The sequence below is a fragment of the Pseudophryne corroboree genome, chromosome 5 (genome assembly GCF_028390025.1).
Source record: "Pseudophryne corroboree isolate aPseCor3 chromosome 5, aPseCor3.hap2, whole genome shotgun sequence".
Taxonomy (NCBI): domain Eukaryota; kingdom Metazoa; phylum Chordata; class Amphibia; order Anura; family Myobatrachidae; genus Pseudophryne; species Pseudophryne corroboree.
The window spans coordinates 29,853,012-29,865,112 of record NC_086448.1 but is presented as its reverse complement, the minus strand read 5'-3'; positions in this window follow the sequence as shown (position 1 = coordinate 29,865,112).

Genomic DNA, 12,101 nt, shown 5'->3' with positions numbered 1-12,101 from the left:
ATTTCACCAGAAATGCGGACAACATTTGTCAAGCCGTGTGTTGCCTTTGTCAAGCTGTATTAAGTAGGGGTAAGGACGTTAACCACCTCGGAACATCCTCCCTTATACGTCACCTGCAGCGCATTCATAATTAGTCAGTGACAAGTTCAAAAACTTTGGGTGACAGCGGAAGCAGTCCACTGACCAGTAAATCCCTTCCTCTTGTAACCAAGCTCACGCAAACCACCCCACCAACTCCCTCAGTGTCAATTTCCTCCTTCCCCAGGAATGCCAATAGTCCTGCAGGCCATGTCACTGGCAATTCTGACGATTCCTCTCCTGCCTGGGATTCCTCCGATGCATCCTTGCGTGTAACGCCTACTGCTGCTGGCGCTGCTGTTGTTGCTGCTGGGAGTCGATGGTCATCCCAGAGGGGAAGTCGTAAGCCCACTTGTACTACTTCCAGTAAGCAATTGACTGTCCAACAGTCCTTTGCGAGGAAGATGAAATATCACAGCAGTCATCCTGCTGCAAAGCGGATAACTGAGGCCTTGACAACTATGTTGGTGTTAGACGTGCGTCCGGTATCCTCCGTTAGTTCACAGGGAACTAGACAATTTCTTGAGGTAGTGTGCCCCCGTTACCAAATACCATCTAGGTTCCACTTCTCTAGGCAGGCGATACCGAGAATGTACACGGACGTCAGAAAAAGACTCACCAGTGTCCTAAAAAATGCAGTTGTACCCAATGTCCACTTAACCACGGACATGTGGACAAGTGGAGCAGGGCAGGGTCAGGACTATATGACTGTGACAGCCCACTGGGTAGATGTATGGACTCCCGCCGCAAGAACAGCAGCGGCGGCACCAGTAGCAGCATCTCGCAAACGCCAACTCTTTCCTAGGCAGGCTACGCTTTGTATCACCGCTTTCCAGAATACGCACACAGCTGAAAACCTCTTACGGCAACTGAGGAAGATCATCGCGGAATGGCTTACCCCAATTGGACTCTCCTGTGGATTTGTGGCATCAGACAACGCCAGCAATATTGTGTGTGCATTAAATATGGGCAAATTCCAGCACGTCCCATGTTTTGCACATACCTTGAATTTGGTGGTGCAGAATTTTTTAAAAAACGACAGGGGCGTGCAAGAGATGCTGTCGGTGGCCAGAAGAATTGCGGGACACTTTCGGTGTACAGGCACCACGTACAGAAGACTGGAGCACCACCAAAAACAACTGAACCTGCCCTGCCATCATCTGAAGCAAGAAGTGGTAACGAGGTGGAATTCAACCCTCTATATGCTTCAGAGGTTGGAGGAGCAGCAAAAGGCCATTCAAGCCTATGCAATTGAGCACGATATAGGAGGTGGAATGCACCTGTCTCAAGCGCAGTGGAGAATGATTTCAACATTGTGCAAGGTTCTGATGTCCTTTGAACTTGCCACACGTGAAGTCAGTTCAGACACTGCCAGCCTGAGTCAGGTCATTCCCCTCATCAGGCTTTTGCAGAAGAAGCTGGAGACATTGAAGGAGGAGCTAACACGGAGCGATTCCGCTAGGTATGTGGGACTTGTGGATGGAGCCCTTAATTCGCTTAACAAGGATTCACGGGTGGTCAATCTGTTGAAATCAGAGCACTACATTTTGGCCACCGTGCTCGATCCTAGATTTAAAGCCTACCTTGGATCTCTCTTTCCAGCAGACACAAGTCTGCTGGGGTTCAAAGACCTGCTGGTGACAAAATTGTCAAGTCAAGCGGAACGCGACCTGTCAACATCTCCTCCTTCACATTCTCCCGCAACTGGGGGTGCGAGGAAAAGGCTCAGAATTCCGAGCCCACCCGCTGGCGGTGATGCAGGGCAGTCTGGAGCGACTGCTGATGCTGACATCTGGTCCGGACTGAAGGACCTGACAACGATTACGGACATGTCGTCTACTGTCACTGCATATGATTCTCTCACCATTGAAAGAATGGTGGAGGATTATATGAGTGACCGCATCCAAGTAGGCACGTCACACAGTCCGTACTTATACTGGCAGGAAAAAGAGGCAATTTGGAGGCCCTTGCACAAACTGGCTTTATTCTACCTAAGTTGCCCTCCCACAAGTGTGTACTCCGAAAGAGTGTTTAGTGCCGCCGCTCACCTTGTCAGCAATCGGCGTACGAGGTTACATCCAGAAAATGTGGAGAAGATGATGTTCATTAAAATGAATTATAATCAATTCCTCCGTGGAGACATTCACCAGCAGCAATTGCCTCCACAAAGTACACAGGGAGCTGAGATGGTGGATTCCAGTGGGGACGAATTGATAATCTGTGAGGAGGGGGATGTACACGGTGATATATCGGAGGATGATGATGAGGTGGAGATCGTGCCTCTGTAGAGCCAGTTTGTGCAAGGAGCGATTAATTGCTTCTTTTTTGGTGGGGGTCCAAACCAACCCGTCATTTTTAAGTCACAGTCGTGTGGCAGACCCTGTCACTGAAATGATGGGTTGGTTAAAGTGTGCATGTCCTGTTTATACAACATAAGGGTGGGTGGGAGGGCCCAAGGACAATTCCATCTTGCACCTCTTTTTTCTTTAATTTTTCTTAATTTAATTAATTAATTAATTTTTCTTAATTTAATTTTTTGCGTCATGTGCTGTTTGGGGAGGGTTTTTTGGAAGGGCCATCCTGCGTGCCACTGCAGTGCCACCCCTAGATGGGCCCGGTGTTTGTGTCGGCCACTAGGGTCGCTTATCTTACTCACACAGCTACCTCATTGCGCCTCTTTTTTTCTTTGCGTCATGTGCTGTTTGGGGAGGGTTTTTTGGAAGGGCCATCCTGCGTGCCACTGCAGTGCCACTCCTAGATGGGCCCGGTGTTTGTGTCGGCCACTAGGGTCGCTTAGCTTACTCACACAGCTACCTCATTGCGCCTCTTTTTTTTCTTTGCGTCATGTGCTGTTTGGGGAGGGTTTTTTGGAAGGGCCATCCTGCGTGCCACTGCAGTGCCTCTCCTAGATGGGCCCGGTGTTTGTGTCGGCCACTAGGGTCGCTTAGCTTACTCACACAGCTACCTCATTGCGCCTCTTTTTTTCTTTGCGTCATGTGCTGTTTGGGGAGGGTTTTTTGGAAGGGACATCCTGCGTGACACTGCAGTGCCACTCCTAGATGGGCCCGGTGTTTGTGTCGGCCACTAGGTTCGCTTTGCTTACTCACACAGCTACCTCATTGCGCTTCTTTTTTTCTTTGCGTCATGTGCTGTTTGGGGAGGTTTTTTTGGAAGGGCCATCCTGCGTGCCACTGCAGTGCCACTCCTAGATGGGCCCGGTGTTTGTGTCGGCCACTAGGGTCGCTTATCTTACTCACACAGCTACCTCATTGCGCCTCTTTTTTTCTTTGCGTCATGTGCTGTTTGGGGAGGGTTTTTTGGAAGGGCCATCCTGCGTGCCACTGCAGTGCCACTCCTAGATGGGCCCGGTGTTTGTGTCGGCCACTAGGGTCGCTTAGCTTACTCACACAGCTACCTCATTGCGCCTTTTTTTTTCTTTGCGTCATGTGCTGTTTGGGGAGGGTTTTTTGGAAGGGACATCCTGCGTGACACTGCAGTGCCACTCCTAGATGGGCCCGGTGTTTGTGTCGGCCACTAGGGTCGCTTAGCTTACTCACACAGCTACCTCATTGCGCCTCTTTTTTTCTTTGCGTCATGTGCTGTTTGGGGAGGGTTTTTTGGAAGGGCCATCCTGCGTGCCACTGCAGTGCCACTCCTAGATGGGCCCGGTGTTTGTGTCGGCCACTAGGGTCGCTTATCTTACTCACACAGCTACCTCATTGCGCCTCTTTTTTTCTTTGCGTCATGTGCTGTTTGGGGAGGGTTTTTTGGAAGGGACATCCTGCGTGACACTGCAGTGACACTCCTAGATGGGCCAGGTGTTTGTGTCGGCCACTAGGGTCGCTTAGCTTAGTCATCCAGCGACCTCGGTGCAAATTTTAGGACTAAAAATAATATTGTGAGGTGTGAGGTATTCAGAATAGACTGAAAATGAGTGGAAATTATGGTTTTTGAGGTTAATAATACTTTGGGATCAAAATGACCCCCAAATTCTATGATTTAAGCTGTTTTTTAGGGTTTTTTGAAAAAAACACCCGAATCCAAAACACACCCGAATCCGACAAAAAAAATTCGGTGAGGTTTTGCCAAAACGCGTTCGAACCCAAAACACGGCCGCGGAACCGAACCCAAAACCAAAACACAAAACCCGAAAAATTTCCGGTGCTCATCACTAGTACAAACACCAAAATAAGGACTGCTATGGATGAGGGGTGGTGGTGCTGGGAAAGAGGTACAAGGTCAGAGGCGGAACCAGCGGTGGTGCTAGGGGGCACCAGCCAAAATTTTGCCTAGGGCATCATGTTGGTTAGGGCTGGCTCTGGGGACTCGGCCTATGATTGTAGAGACACCTATTTTTTTCACCTTCCACAGACACTTTACACAGGACATTGAATTTATAGGCACAACTCCACCCATGCAATAATATGTTATGTAGTGACAGGTTGTACAGACATCCGTGATGTTCCCTCACTCTGATTAGGGTAGCATGTAAAGTTTGCGAATAGAAGCAGTGGACCAGGAGAAATGACTGATGGGTAATGTAATAAAGCGGACACTGAATGGAGTTTGAAGTAACATTTTTCCAGTGTACCTATTTTCATCAAAACCCGCAATCCAGGGTAACTAGTTGTCGCGGGATACTGCTGGGAGAGTATTATATGCAGTATTGTGACACGCAGGACATGCATATGCCAGAGAGGAGTAGAGGAACATTTGTGTTACAGACATGTTCTCACTTACTGCTTGTTTGTAGTTGTACACTATATGGTGCAATACACTGAAGCGCTCTGAGATGGGCAATAGTGGGTGATGGGGTGAGGCAGTGGTTGACTGGAGAGGCAGCAGGAGATGGGGAGGTAGTGGGTGATTAGGCATAGATGACATCTATGAGGTGGCTGCAGGCACAGACATTTATTGGTTTATTTACTGGGGGTGGGGTCCGGGGCCCATAACAGAGCAGAATGGTTGGCTTGGGAAGGAAGAGGGAAGGCAGAGAGTGACAGGGATAGGCAGTGAGTGATGGAGAGGCAGAGGGTTACTGAGGAGTAGGGATTCACAGGATGATAGTGGGTGATGGGGACTGAGGAGACCGGGGTGAAAGGGAGGCAGTGATGGGGAAAAAGTGGGTGATGGGGAGGCATTGGGTGATTGAGGAGGCAGTGAGAGATATGGAGATAGTGAGTGATGAGCACAGACATTGGGTGATTGGGGAGGCAGTGGGTGACAGGGAAATTGTGGGTGATGGGGAGAGGCAGTGGATGACATTGTCAGGTGACTGTAGGCAGAGACACTCATTGGTTTACTTAATGGTGGGGCCAGGGCACATGGCAGAGCAGTGTAGTTAGCTTGGGAAGGCAGAAGGTGACAGGGAGAAGGCAGTGGGTGATAGGGAGAGGCAGTGGGTGACTGGGGTGATGCAGAGGCAGTGATGGGGAGGCAGTGGGTGATTGGAGAGGCAGTGGGTGATGGGGAGGCAGTGGGTGATTGGGCAGGCAGTGGGTGATTGGGCAGGCAGTGGTTGACGGGGAGGCAGTGGTTGATTGGGGAGGCAGTGGGCGACATGGAGATAGTGGGTGATGGGGAGAGGCAATGAGTGACATCTGTGAAGTAGAGACACTCATTGGTTTACTTGCTGGTGTGGCCGGTTCCAGGCCCTTGCCAGAGCAGCGTGGCCCCGGCCCCACTAATAAGTAAACCAATAAGTGTCTTTGTCTGCAGAGGCTCCTCCTCTCTGCTTCCTGAGTGACTGGGTCTGGCTGGGTGCTGACAAGGGGGCGGTGCCACCAGTGATGATGTCTCGATCTCAAAAGGGGCAGGCAGGAGGAGTAGTCCTGGCCCCTTTCTGCAGTGCTCAGTCAGTGAGATGGGTTGGCACTGCAGACAGGGGGCACCGGAAGTTCCGCCCATCATTTCTGGCAAGCCAGCATCGCTGAATGGGAGCGGACATCACCGGTACCACGTAGGGAAAGATAGGGAAAGTATTAATCTATCCCACGCCAAGGTGGCATACCCCCGATTGACATTCTGCTTCAACCTCCCTAAAACCGCTAAAAAGAGTCTAAACATTGATTTTATTTATTTTAATTGTTTTTATTTTATTTATTTCATTGAGTTCATTTTGTTTATTTTTAATTGTATTCATATATGCATACATAATGGGGGTCATTCCGAGTTGATCGCTAGCTTCTGTTGTTCGCTGCGTAGCGATCAGTGAAAAAAAGGCTAATCTGCGCATGCGTATGCACCGCAATGTGCACATGCGTCATATAGGAATGAAGTCCATTGTGGTTTTGCACTGGTTCTAGCCATGATTCCAATCGCACGGCCGTTCGCAAGGAGATTGACAGAAAGAGGGCGTTTATGGGTGTCAACTGACTGTTTTCTGGGAGTGTTTGGAAAAATGCAGGCGTGGCCGGGCGTTTGCTGGGCGGGTATCTGACGTCATTACCGTGTCACTCGTTGCAGCAATCATCGCACGGGATAAGTAACTACAGGGCTGGTCTTGTTTTGCACAAAATGTGTTTGCAAGCGCTCAGCTGCACAGGCGTTCACACTCCTGCAAAGCTAAAATACACTCCCCCGTGGGCGCGACTATGCGTTTGCAATGCATGGCTGCTAAAAACTGCTAGCGAGTGATCCACTCAGAATGACCCCCCAATGTCTTCTTACACAACACAGAAACACATATAGCGCTCGTTACCAGCTAATGCTGGATTGATCCCCGTTTCCAGCTTGGTCAATCAACTGTTCTAGGCACTACTCTTCACTATATATATTTATATCTTAACAGTCCGGAGAGGAGGAGAGTGTGTGTATATGTAATCACCGGGACAACCTTTTTCAGCACCTACTGTTCCGGCACCCTACCACCTGTACATACATTCTTTCTGTCGTGTATCTGACCGCCATCCATATCCCAGTGTCCTCTCTCTATGGCCACAAGACTTCCATGCTGTAGTGTCGTTGTACGTTGCTGTGTTGTGTACAGACGGCCATCTGTGTATTGAGGCAGCGCATTGGTTTCTCCAAAGTGTTGTGGCGCAGGGAGAGTGGCGGGCCCTGGAGGCAGCCCGGGCCCCATAGCAGCTGCATCCCCTGAACCCATGGTAGTTTCGCCACTGATTCTGTTGCACAGAAGTGTTTATATCTCATAGTGAAAAATCTAAATAGCTGTTATAAGTTGTTTTAAATCTGTACTATGTTGAAAAATAATAGTGAATTATAGTGAATAAGTGTGGTATACTAACCACTCAATGGGGGTCATTCCGAGTTGTTCGCTCGTTATTTTTTTCTTGCAACGGAGCGATTAGTCGCTAATGCGCATGCGCAATGTCCGCAGTGCGACTGCGTCAAGTAAATTTGCTATGCAGTTAGGTATTTTACTCACGGCATTACGAGGTTTTTTCTTCGTTCTGGTGATCGTAATGTGATTGACAGGAAGTGGGTGTTTCTGGGCGGAAACTGGCCGTTTTATGGGTGTGTGCGAAAAAACGCTACCGTTTCTGGGAAAAACGCGGGAGTGGCTGGAGAAACGGGGGAGTGTCTGGGCGAACGCTGGGTGTGTTTGTGACGTCAAATCAGGAACGACACTGACTGAACTGATCGCAGATGCCGAGTAAGTCTGGAGCTACTCAGAAACTGCTAAGAAGTGTCTATTCGCAATTCTGCTAATCTTTCGTTCGCAATTTTGATAAGCTAAGATTCACTCCCAGTAGGCGGCGGCTTAGCGTGTGCAATGCTGCTAAAAGCAGCTAGCGAGCGAACAACTCGGAATGACCCCCAATGTTCCGATTAGATTAGCGGAGGTTGAATCAGGATGCACATGTTTGTAGCCTTAGTTTAGGTGAGGCCAGCAGGGCGTTTAGTGCAGTGTCTTAAGTGCTTAGTTCTAAAGTATCATGAGTATTTGAAATCAATATTGACGTTATACTGACGTTAAACCGAAGGGAAACATACCATAACCCAACACTACCGCAGAAGGACTACTTCAAAGCCACAAAATCTCCTCAGCAAACACCTGATGTTTGCATAACTTGCCCACTATACTGAACATCCTGTTTTCTAAACTGCAAGAACTTTCCATTTCACCTGCAACTACCTGTACTGTGGGGCTGATTCAAAGCTGATCGTAGATGTGCTAAATTTAGCACATCTACGATCAGATTCTCAGACATGCGGGGGAACGCCCAGCACCGGGCAAGGGTGCAAAAGCATTGCACAGCGGCGATGCTTTTGCTCCCAAGTAGCTCCCTGCCCGCGCAGCCTACCCGCCGCGTCCTGGGTCACAGCGACTGTGTGTGACATCACGAAGCCGCCGCAGCCCACCCCTGCAACGGTCCGGACACACCTGCGTAGTCCGGACCGCGCCCCGCCAACTGCGTTCTAACGCTGTTGACACGCCTCCCTCGGGACCCGCGACAGACTCTGCCTGTCAATCAGGCAGAGGCGATCGCAGCCCTGAGATGCTTTTAGCATCTCACTGGACTCCTGGGGTGCGCGGGCGCACTCTGCAAAGGACTTCAGACTGTGATCGCTGCTGCTGCAGCAATCCAGTCTGAATTAGGCCCCTGTATTTGTACTTTCAATTTTTCACAAACATCTGAATGCACATCTGAACCAATGTCTTTTGCCTACTATATACTTAATAGTCCTGACTGAATTTGCAACTTCCCATTTTATTATTTACTAGTCTTCATTTTATTTTTAACATCCTACATTATTTACCTACTGTCTTCCACTACCTCACTGCCTCATTGTATGCCTTCTACCTCCTTCATAAATACCTGTATCATCTGATGTGCTTTCCTGCCCAACACCTATTTGTACACTTGCCATCATTTGTCCTCCTACCCCCAATCCCTACTCCCTGAGTCGTTCCCTGAGTTGGTCCCTGATACTGATCTTCTCAGCCAGCTCTCACCTTCTCCCCAGACTCAGCCCACCCTCCTTCACATGCAACCCAGCCAATCTCATCCACATCTCCTCCGTCCCTTCCCTCTCATTCTCTTGTCCGCTGTGGAATGCCAGATGCATCTGCAATAAACTGCCCGTAATCCACAACCTCTGCATTTCTCACTCTTGTAACCTTTTCGCCATTAACAAAACCTGGCTTTCCTCCTCTGACACCTCCTCTCCTGCTGCCCTCTCCTTTGGGGTCCTCTCCTTCACTCACTCTGTCAGACCTTACAACCACCAAAGGCAGTGGACTGGGCATCCTCTACACCTTTTGCGTCTGCCTATCTAAACCCTTCCTTTCTTTTTCCACCTTCGAGGTCCACTCTATCCATATCTTCTACCCCATTCATCTCTTTGTTGCTTTCCTCTACCATCCCCCAGACTCCTCCTCCCCCCGATTCCTCAGCAACCTTGCTGCCTGGCTTCCCCACCTCCTCTCCACTGACATACCCTCATTCTTGGCGACTTTAAAATCCCTATTGACATCACTAATCCAGCATCCACCAATCTTCTTGCCCTTTCCTACTACTTCAACTATTTTCAATGAACCACCTACCACACCCATTGTCTTGGCCACTCCCTTGACCTTGTATCTCTCTGACTTCTCCAACTCTCCCTTCCCTCTCTTTGACCACCATCTACTCTCCTTCACTGTCTCATCTCCTTCACTACTCCCAATACCCAAGTCCACCGTCACAAGATGCAATCTCGAAAACCTTTGTCTCTCCTTTATCCACCATGGCCTGCCCCAACCATATGGCCTTCTTCTACAACATTACCCTCACCTCTGCTTTCAGTTCCATTGCCTCCATCTCTTCTGTCCCCCTCCGCCGTTCCTAACCCCAACCCTGGCACTCCAAACTGACCAAGTTTCTGCAAAAATGATTGCGCACTGCTGATCACCTCTGGAAGAAATCTTGCTCTCTGGTGGACTTCCTCCACTTCAAATTCATTCTCTGTTCCTACAGCTCTGCTTCCCATGGCAAGCATTCCATCTTCCAGTCACTCATCTCCTTTCAGTCCTTCAATCCCCGCTGCCTCTTTGGCACTTTCAACATTCTCCTTTGCTCACCCCCTCCTCACTGTGACTGAATTTTCCTCCTTCTTCTCTTCCAAAATTGAAGCAATCCGTAATGAAATCTCCTCCCATCTCCCTGCTGCAGCCCCACCATTTGCTCCCCATAGCCACCCCACCTTGTGTTCCTTCCATCCCACCATGGGTGACAAAGTCCACTCCCTCATCTTGTCCTCTCCCTCCTCCAACTGCCCCCTGGAACCCCTCCCTTCTCACCTCCTCTGCTCCCTCTCTGTCACTACCTGGTCTGACCTTGCTCACCTCTTCAACTTATTCTCTCTACCGACTCCATTTACTCACAATTCAAGCATGTCTCACCTATTTTTAAAAACCTTACCTCGATCTATCCTCACCAACTAGCTACCACCCCATTTCTGTTCTTCCATTGCCTCCAAACTACTTGAGTGGCTTTTCTGCAACCATCTTACCAGCTACCTGACAACTCCATTCTTGATCCTCTCCAATCTGGCTTTTGCCCACTTCAATCCACCGAAATTGCCCTGGTGAAAGTCACCAATGACCTATTTTTGGACAAATCCAGGGGCCACTTCTCTCTGCTCATCCTCCTGGATCTCTCTGTGGCCTTTGGCACCATGAGTCAACCTATCCTCAGACTATTGATCTCTCTAGCACCATCAATGCCTAGTTCACCTCTTATTTCACCAACCACTCCTCTGTGTCTTCCTCTGGCTCCACCTCACCTCCTACCATCCTTTTTGTTTGTGTTCCACAGGGTTCTGTCCTTGGTCCCTTGCTCTTCTCCCTGGGAGAACTCATCAGTTCCTTCAACCTCCAATATCACCTCTACGCTGATGACACACACTATACCTCTCCGGACCTCTCCCCTTCCATCCTCTCTCAGGTATCCAGCTGCCTCTCTGCCATCTACTCCTGGCTGTCTGAGTGCTTTCTGAAAATCAACATAGACATAAGCTTACTCATCATCTTCCCACTAACAGAGTCTCCAGCCCCACCATTTCTCTGCCATTGTTGATAACACTATCACCTACCCTGTTTCTCAACTCCGATGCTTGGGTGTTACCCTTGACTCCACCCTTTCCTTCACATTCAATCTCTGGCTTAATCCTGTCATGTCCAGCTAAACAACATTGCATGCTTCAGGCCGTTCCTCTCCCAGATTGCTACCAAACTGTTTATCCACTCACTAATCATTTTTCGCCACAACTACTGCAACGTTCTCCTCACTGGCCTCTCACGTTCCCATTTCGCTCACCTCCAATCTGTTCTCAATGCTGCAGATAGACTTATTTTCCTCTCCCGTCATTCCATTCCCCTACAAAATCCTCTTCAAACTCCTTACCCTCACATACAAGGCCCTCTCTAACTCCAATGCTCCCTACATCTCCAACCTCATCTCCTCAGCTCCATCTCCTCCTGCCCCCTCCGATTTACTTGTGACCATCGTCTCTCATCTATACTGGTTACTGCACCTCACGCTTGAATCCAAGATTTCGCCCATGTGGCCCCTCCTTCAGTGGAACAAGCTTCCTTCATCTATCAGGCTCTCCCCGGCGTTGCTTCAAACATGCACTGAAAACCCACCTGTTCATCAAAGCAAACCCTTCCATCACATAACCTTGTCACCAGGTCACTCACCCTCCTACCTCGGCCATCTCTACCTCACCTACTGTACTTCCTGCCTGCAGGTCTCCATCCACAAGGTCATGCCTCATGTCATCTTTCTCCCCTCTCCCTTAGATTGTAAGCTCCTAGGAGCAGGGTTCTCCTCCCTTCTGTTCTCAAAGCTCTCTTCTCTAGCACTTCATTGACAGCCTTCACCTACTTCCAGTAGTAGTGACCATTTAGCCCAGACTTCTTCTCGCTCTTCGCTGTTCACCTCTTCTGGTTGCTCTACTCCTGCTAGCTGTGCCGTCACTATTGGAGACAGGTTCCACCCTTCGCCGATTACTCCCTCGCTCAGCTTGCTTCCTAGCTATATTGTGTAGTGAGAATTTTAATGCTAATTGCTACT